This window comes from Musca autumnalis, unplaced genomic scaffold (genome assembly GCF_047663935.1).
Source record: "Musca autumnalis isolate F117 unplaced genomic scaffold, ASM4766393v1 scaffold_3, whole genome shotgun sequence".
Taxonomy (NCBI): Eukaryota; Metazoa; Arthropoda; class Insecta; order Diptera; family Muscidae; genus Musca; species Musca autumnalis.
This window is the reverse complement of record NW_027411866.1, coordinates 203,124,456-203,132,065: the sequence shown is the minus strand read 5'-3', so window position 1 is coordinate 203,132,065 and position 7,610 is coordinate 203,124,456. Positions and strand designations below refer to the sequence as shown.

Sequence of the window (7,610 nt, the reverse complement as noted above, 5' to 3'; positions counted from 1 at the left end):
TGGAAAAGCAAAACACAAACTTTGAAAATTTAAAAAAATATTTGTTACGATAAAGTAAGATGAATTCTGTTGTAGAAGCCCTATGTTCCCAAGCGGAATAAATGAAGCTAAAACCTTCAAAATACCGAATATCGGGAGGTACCGTTCTATGGGGGCTATATGAAGGCGTGAACCTATGCCAACAAATTTCAGGTGGAAAGTTCTATACACCCAACGATAACTAAATACCAAATTTCAGCCATTTTGGTAGGATAATAAAGCTAAAACCTTAAAAATACCGAAAATCGGGAGGTACCGTTCTATTGGGGCTATATCAAAACGAGATATATCCCATTTTCAATATCAACCATCCTACAAGTAATAAAAACTTCTGTACCAAATATTGACTCTTTATCTTTAAAATTGCAAGCTGTATCTTGATTTCAACAGACAGACGGACATGGTTAAATCGACATAGAATTTTATGCTGATCAATAATATATATACTTTATAGGATCTCTGACGAATATTTCGATGTGTTACAAACGGAATGACAAATTTAATTATACCCTCCATATGGTGGAGGGCATAAAAAATTATTCGCACGATACATCTTGAAGGGAGTGACCGATTTGGTCCTAATCCTAATATATCTAACAGATATAAATCATGTTCGAATATGGACTATGCAGACAAATTCACTTTAAGACCTGCTCTCGAATCACTTTGATTTTTATTGAAGTAACTTGCATTCGCTGCCTCGCAGGGGCAAGTCCATACTGCATGAGAAAACAGCCCGAAAGTTGTAAAAACCCCCTACACGCAGAGAAGAGATAATGTAGGAGCAATCATATTCTAAGAACAATATAGTGTATTGTAAAAACTGAAAATATACATATATTGATGGCCCAACAATATATTTTGCGCCAATATGGTTCCTAACACGAAATTTATGGTTGATACAACAATATATATTTTCAGATTTTTAAAATACACTATTTTGTTCTTAGAATATGATTTGGTTCAAAATTTTACCTTCGTCATATTTAGTCCAAACTTCGAAGTTCCAGTTCGAAGATGGACAATACTGGTCCACAGCTTCCGGTACTATTCCACTATTTAAAAATGTGACCAAAATGTTATGCACGATATCTCTTGAACGGGGCAACGAATTTGGTCCAAACTTTGGATCTCCTAATATTTTGTCCAAATTTAGTTTAATTTCGAAAATGGCCCTCTTTTTAGGGTACCTCCCGCAAAAAAGTTCAACATTTGTGTCTAAGTGCAGTTTAGGGTCCGTTCGGAGACCCTTTGGACATATGTACCGATGTTGTTCGTTGTGGTCCTTTTACGTAGACAAGTCCTTGCTTACTGGCATACTGGTCCAAAAGTTATACGATGACTATGTCTGTTCATTCCTTTAAGTACCTCTTCCGCAACACTTTTAAACTTTAAACCTAATCCACATTTTTGTCGGCAAGTTCAATTGTCCTAAAAGGGCCACATCATTCTAAATACTTTCGATCTGTCGTTAGATGAAAGCTGCAATTCACACAGGCTGAGGGTATATCTCTGTCGGCAAAGCCGACTGATACTTTTTACTTGTTAATTGTGATCTTTATCATCAATCTATAAAATTTATGCAGTGGCTAATGATTTCTAAAAATCAAATCCAATGAAGTGGAACTTAAGCATTAACTACAGGAAGCGATTATTGACTTTTCTTTTTTCATCAGCTATTTGTGACCGGCAGCCATCCAAAAAAACAGATTATGCTGTTCTAATGATTGATTGAACATTTGATCAATCGAACACATTGGCTAAATGGCAGCAAAACTCCATAATAATTTCGTTTTTTTCTGGCTAACGGGTTGTTTTGCTTTTTTTGTTGGTGGACGGACGGACCACTTGTCTGGAATCACCGACATACTTATCCGTCAAACTTGACCCACTTTTATTTAATGATTATTTATTCGAAGAAGAAGAGGAGAAGTAGGAGTTGATTGTTTTTATTTTGTTGTAATTTATTTCGAAAATAGCAACAATTAAGAGTTTTGTGTTTTTTTATTTTCTTTTCCAAGTGTTCGAATTGTTTTGTTAGGGTTACTCCCCACTTCATTCAGCTATTGTTCTTTTAACAACATAAATCACTAATTGTTTTCTTTTTTTCATAATTTTTTATTTATTTATTTTTTGTGTTGGATGTGATCTGCAATCATTTAAAAATTCGATAAAAGCACCGCATAATGATTGAAATTTGACATAGTTTTTTCGCCAATATCCACCTCCACGTAAATGTTTGTTATTCCTCCTGCTCCTCCTCGCCATTCTTCAAATGTAAAGATACAGAAGTACTTCACCATTTCTTCACATGTGCGGAACTAATGGTAGAATGTGAAGACGAAGAAGCAAAAAAAAAAAAAAACTAAATTAAGTGAAGGAAAAGTTATTAAACATAATTTGGACATGGCGAACAAATTTGTTATGCTAATTGTTGTGGGTAGCGCTGTTATGGCTGCATGCCTGGGTAGCTGTGAATGATGAACTGCCCGGCTAGCAACGCCTCACAAGTACTGTTTATTTTGCCTCCAGCTAAATCGCTTGACCGGCTATCTTAAAAGTGTACACAATTTTAGGGTGTGTGGGTGTTGTTGTTGTCGTTCATAATTTAGGTTATTGCCATTGCCAAAATTAAAGATTGTACATCTATGTATCTGTACAGCCACTTCGAAGAGCGTTTCTGTCATCAAAAAATGAGATGAACATTTAAGATATGTCCAAGTTGTCATAATATAAGTAATAAATAATATTTGGAATTTGTTTGTTTGATGAGATATGTACATATGTATATTGGCAAGCTATTATATGATGGTTGTTTGAGTAATAAAAACTACAACCGTCTCGTTGGGTTGTAAATATCGCTCGATTTTCCTCTCCTTGCAAAAAATAGCCTAAGAGCTGCCAGAAACGCCTCAGTTGTAAGTTCGCTCACTGCCTCCAAATGAACTGCTTTTGTCACCATGCAGACAAAAACAGCTACATAGCCTTTCATCGATTTCGTTCCTCTAGTTTTGGAGCACCTCAGCTGAATCGGAGCCGCATAATCAATCCCACAATGTTGAAATAGCTGACTTATATTGACTCTGCATGCTGGAAGTTCACCCATCTGCTGATTTCTTACTTCACCTCGATGGCGTATACATTTTGGGCAGCATCTTATACACAGTTTTATTCTGCTCTTCGCACCGATAATCCAGTACTTCCTTCTTATCATGTTTTCCATTACCCGAATTCCTCCATGCAATGTTTCGACATGGGTATGTCGGATGATGTTTCCTGCTAACCTCGACTTCTGGATAATATTGAAGTCTTCCTCCGACTCTCATTACTCCATATCTGTCTAACTGCGGGTGTAATGAAGCTAATTTGCTTCGATGGTCTACGGCTCCTGATGATTCCAATTGTCTCATTTCAGCCGGCCATTCCATTTCCTGGTGCAGTTTAATTATTTTCATTTCCGCCTCTTGTAACTCGTCCGCAGTTAAATTATCTATTTCGTCCTTAGTTCCTCGCAATCTTTTAATGAATCGTAGCACGTAAGCCATTACCCTTTGTTGCTTCTTGAATGATGAAAATTGCATAGTTTTCTCATACACGCTATTTTTTCCCGCTGCAATTCTTGTCGCTGCTGACACCGCTGACTTTGCGTGTATTTTGGACCATTCGTGCTCATCTTTCGCTAACCATTCAGGTCCATTCCACCATATCTCGCTAGTTACAACTATCTCGGGGGAAACGCCTCTTGACCCTAAGTCTGCCGGGTTTTCTTTTGACCTCACATATCCCCACTCCGCCTCAGGGACTCGTTCCAAGATATCCACAACTCTATTTCTTATGAATTTGTCCTTATTCTTTGAGTTGTTGATCCATGCTAGTGTTATCATGGAATCACTCCATGCATAGGTTGCTGCATCCGTTGTCAATACCCCTTTAATCTTTTGCAATAGTTTTGCCAAAAGATGCGCTGCACAAAGCTCCAGTTTCGGCAGAGTCTTTCTGTTTTTTATTGGATTCACCTTGTTCTTTGCCGCCACTATTGTAATTTTCGACCCGACCTTAAGGTAAACCACTGCTGCGTATGCTTTTTCGGATGCATCTGCAAATCCATGTAGCTGAACCATACTCGCTGGTAATATCTCCAACCATCTTGGTATTTTCGTGTCCTTAAGCACCTTCAGACTGTTCATAAATCGCTTCCACTCTCCATTCAATTGCTCGTCCAAAGGCTGATCCCATTCCATTGGTTGTGTCCATAGGCGATGTATGAGTATTTTTGATGTTACCGTCACGGGGGTTAACCAACCCAAAGGGTCAAAAATTTTTGCCAGGTTTGACAAAGCCAATCGTTTGGTTACCTTATCTTCGTTGTTAATCTCCATGTTGAACGTAAAACAATCTGTTGTTGGATTCCATTGTAGCCCCAGCGTTTTCAAACATTCATCTTCTTGAATGTACAGAACCTCATTTTCCTCAGATGAACAGTTGCAGTTAGCATTCAATACGTCTGGTGAGTTTGCAATCCATTTTCTTAAATGGAACCCGTAAGCCTCTAGTTGTTGTGATATTTTCTCCTGGATATTTCTGCACTCCTTTTTTGAATTTGCTCCTGTTAGAAGGTCGTCCATATAGAAATCTTCCCTGATTCTATCCGCAATTCCTTGATCTTGGCATCTGTTTCCAGTTTCTATTAATGTCCTTACTGCCAGAAATGGTGCTGAAGCGGTTCCATATGTTACCGTGGTGAGTTTGTATTGTTGCACCGGCTGATCCTGATCTTCTTCTGCTATGTTTATCTGTCTAAACATTTTTTCAACATCGGCTGAAATGACGAATCTCCATGATCTCCATTTAGTAATAATGTCGAATATGTCTCTCTGTAGTCTTGGGCCCGTAAGAAGGATATCATTCAAGGACTTTCCGTTTGATGTTTTTGATGATGCGTCAAAAACCACTCTAACCTTTGTAGTAAGACTAGTTTGTCGTATTACTGCTTGATGGGGCATATAATATTTCGCTTGTTTTGTCGGATCTGCCATTACCATACGTCCCATTGATACAAGTTCATTAATAGTTCTTACATATTCCTCTCTCAACTCAGCACATTCTTCCAGTCTTTTCTCCAGTCTTAAAAATCTCGCCATTGCTTTTTTATGCGATTCTCCCAACTCCTTATTTTCAGTAAAGGGTAATCTGACGACAAATCTTCCTGAACTGTGTACCCGAGTTGTTTCCTCATAAAGTATCAACCAATGCTTTTTCATCCTCTACCCCCTCAATTTCCCAAAACCGTTCAATCGTTGTTGTAGCGGCAGACCTCACGTTGCTATTCCAAGGCTTCATTTGTATCGTTCCAGACAGAATCCAACCCAACTTTGTGTTCTGTCCCACAATCGTTCCTTCGTGACGAACTCCTTCTTCCAATATTTGCGGGAATAGGTCAGCACCAATCACTAGGTCGATCCTTTCTGACCTATTTAAATTGGGATCTGCCAGGCTGATGTTTTTCCACTTTTCCACATTGTATTGGAAGTTAGCATCCGGATGAGCTGACGCTAACTTCGGCAAAACAAGTGCTTCTACTCTGATTTTAGTATTGATGAAAAATCTTGGTCTTATTTCCAGCAATATTTTTGATTTTGCTACTCCCACCATGGTCTCTCCGAGACCTCGTAGCCTCTCGTCCGCCTTCCTCTTTGGTAGTTGTAGTAGCTGTGCTGCGTCTTCAGATACCGATGTTATTTGCGATCCTTGGTCCAGTAACGCCCTTAATGTGATATATTCTCCATGCAGGGATTTAACGCGGACTTGGGCAGTAGCCAGAAGCACATTTGTTGTTGTATATGTGGCACTGGTATGCGACTGCATTTGACTGTGGAAATATTCTAAAAATCCTACGTTTGTAGGACTTGCCGGCGGGAACATTTCCGAAAAGTTCTTCTACTTCGTTTGTAGAGAAGACTTTTTTAAATATAGTTTTGGGACGTACGTCCTCTTTTGTGTTTGTTTTTATAATGGGACTCATGTCCTCTTTTCAAATTTCTTTTGTATTTTTTTTAAATGTTTGCCTTCGCGGCTTTTTCTATTTTTTGCCTCTTTGGGTTGGGTCTTTTTTGCCTCATTGGGCCTTTTCTTTACTTGGTCTCATTGGGTCTTTTCAAGTTGTTGCCTCTCTGGGTCTTTTTCTATGTATGCCTCATTGGGTCTTTTCTTTACTTTGCCTCATTGGGTCTTTTTCAAAATTGCCTCCTTGGGTCTTTTCTCAACTGTTTGCCTCTTTGGGTCTTTTTTAAATCTTGCCTTCGCGGCTTTTAAATTTTTACCTTCGCGGTTTTTATATTCTTGCCTTCGCGGCTCTTAAATTTGCCTTCGCGGCTATTTCATTTTTGCCTTTGCAGCTCTTAATTTCGCCTTCGCGGCGTTTCCATTTTTGCCTTCACGGCTCTTAATTTCGCCTTCGCGGCGTTTCCATTTTTGCCTTCACGGCTCTTAAATTTGCCTTTGCGGCGTTTTCATTTTGCCTACACGGCTTTTAAATTTGCCTCTGCCTTTGCTCCATCATTATTCTTTGTCCTTCAAAAAATGCATCCATGCTAAGCCGCATCATCTCAAACCGTGTGTTAATATGTGTCTCCATGGTTGACTTCTTTTTTTTTGTACTTTATATATTTTTATTTGGGGCTTTTTCCCTTTTTCCACTTTTTTTTTTGTTTGGGACTCTTATAGTCCTCTTTTCAAAAGGTAATTTTTAGCGGGACTTTATGTCCTCTTTTCCAATTTATTTTCTTAGGTTTATTTTTTAAGTTGGGACTACCATATGTCCTCTCTTCCAATTTATATTTTGTGTGCCCTTTTGCGTCTGTCTCCTTTTTATCTTTAAATGTGTACTTCAATTTCACGTTTTTAATTTGTTTTATATTATGCTTTTGTTTTATTTTGTTTTTCTCTTATTAGGATCACTGTAGTCCTTTTTTAATTTTTTTATATATTTATATGCCCTGTGGGTCTTTTTTGTGCTTAGTTCTTCACTTCCTTTTTAGAGAAGAACCGCTTCGTTTTTCCTTTTTTTATATTTTTCCAATATTTTATTCTTTTTAATTATGTTGCCACTGATTCTAATTTTCTCGAAGGATCATGTGTCTATATTTTATTTTTAATCCGGCTCGAAGGACCACTGTAAAAAGAAGAGACACGAGTTCTGTTCTTAGTGAGTGCTCTTACAACACTGATATTTATTGAATAAAATACTACTTATAAACTACTTACGAAAATGTAACTTAACCTAATGCAACTACAATCACTCTTATCTTTTCTAATAATAAACAGAGAATATTGGAAAGCCGCAGTGCGCTGCTTGCTTATCATTCAAGTGGTCTTTTCTACCCTTTGAGCACAGCGACATGTGAGTGTGTTTGTGTGTGGTCATGACCTTTATTATGACACAGCCGCATGCACAAGAGTACGAGATCACTGATAGTTTAATACATTTCTTGCCTGCTGGAGAGCTGATAAATTCCCAAAATCTATTTTTATAAGTGGATTTTCCAGCGGCCAAATCTCAACTAAAAGCATGT

General features: G+C 38.0%; 1 long non-coding RNA gene across 1 annotated transcript; it reads right to left on the bottom strand.

Moving 5' to 3' along the window:
• Positions 1–2,136: 2,136 nt before the first annotated feature.
• Positions 2,137–7,247, bottom strand: LOC141398720 (uncharacterized). Its single transcript, XR_012411700.1, has 2 exons — positions 6,925–7,247; positions 2,137–2,188 (listed from the first exon to the last, which is right to left on the bottom strand). It is a non-coding gene; the product is annotated as an uncharacterized lncRNA (long non-coding RNA).
• Positions 7,248–7,610: the final 363 nt, after the last annotated feature.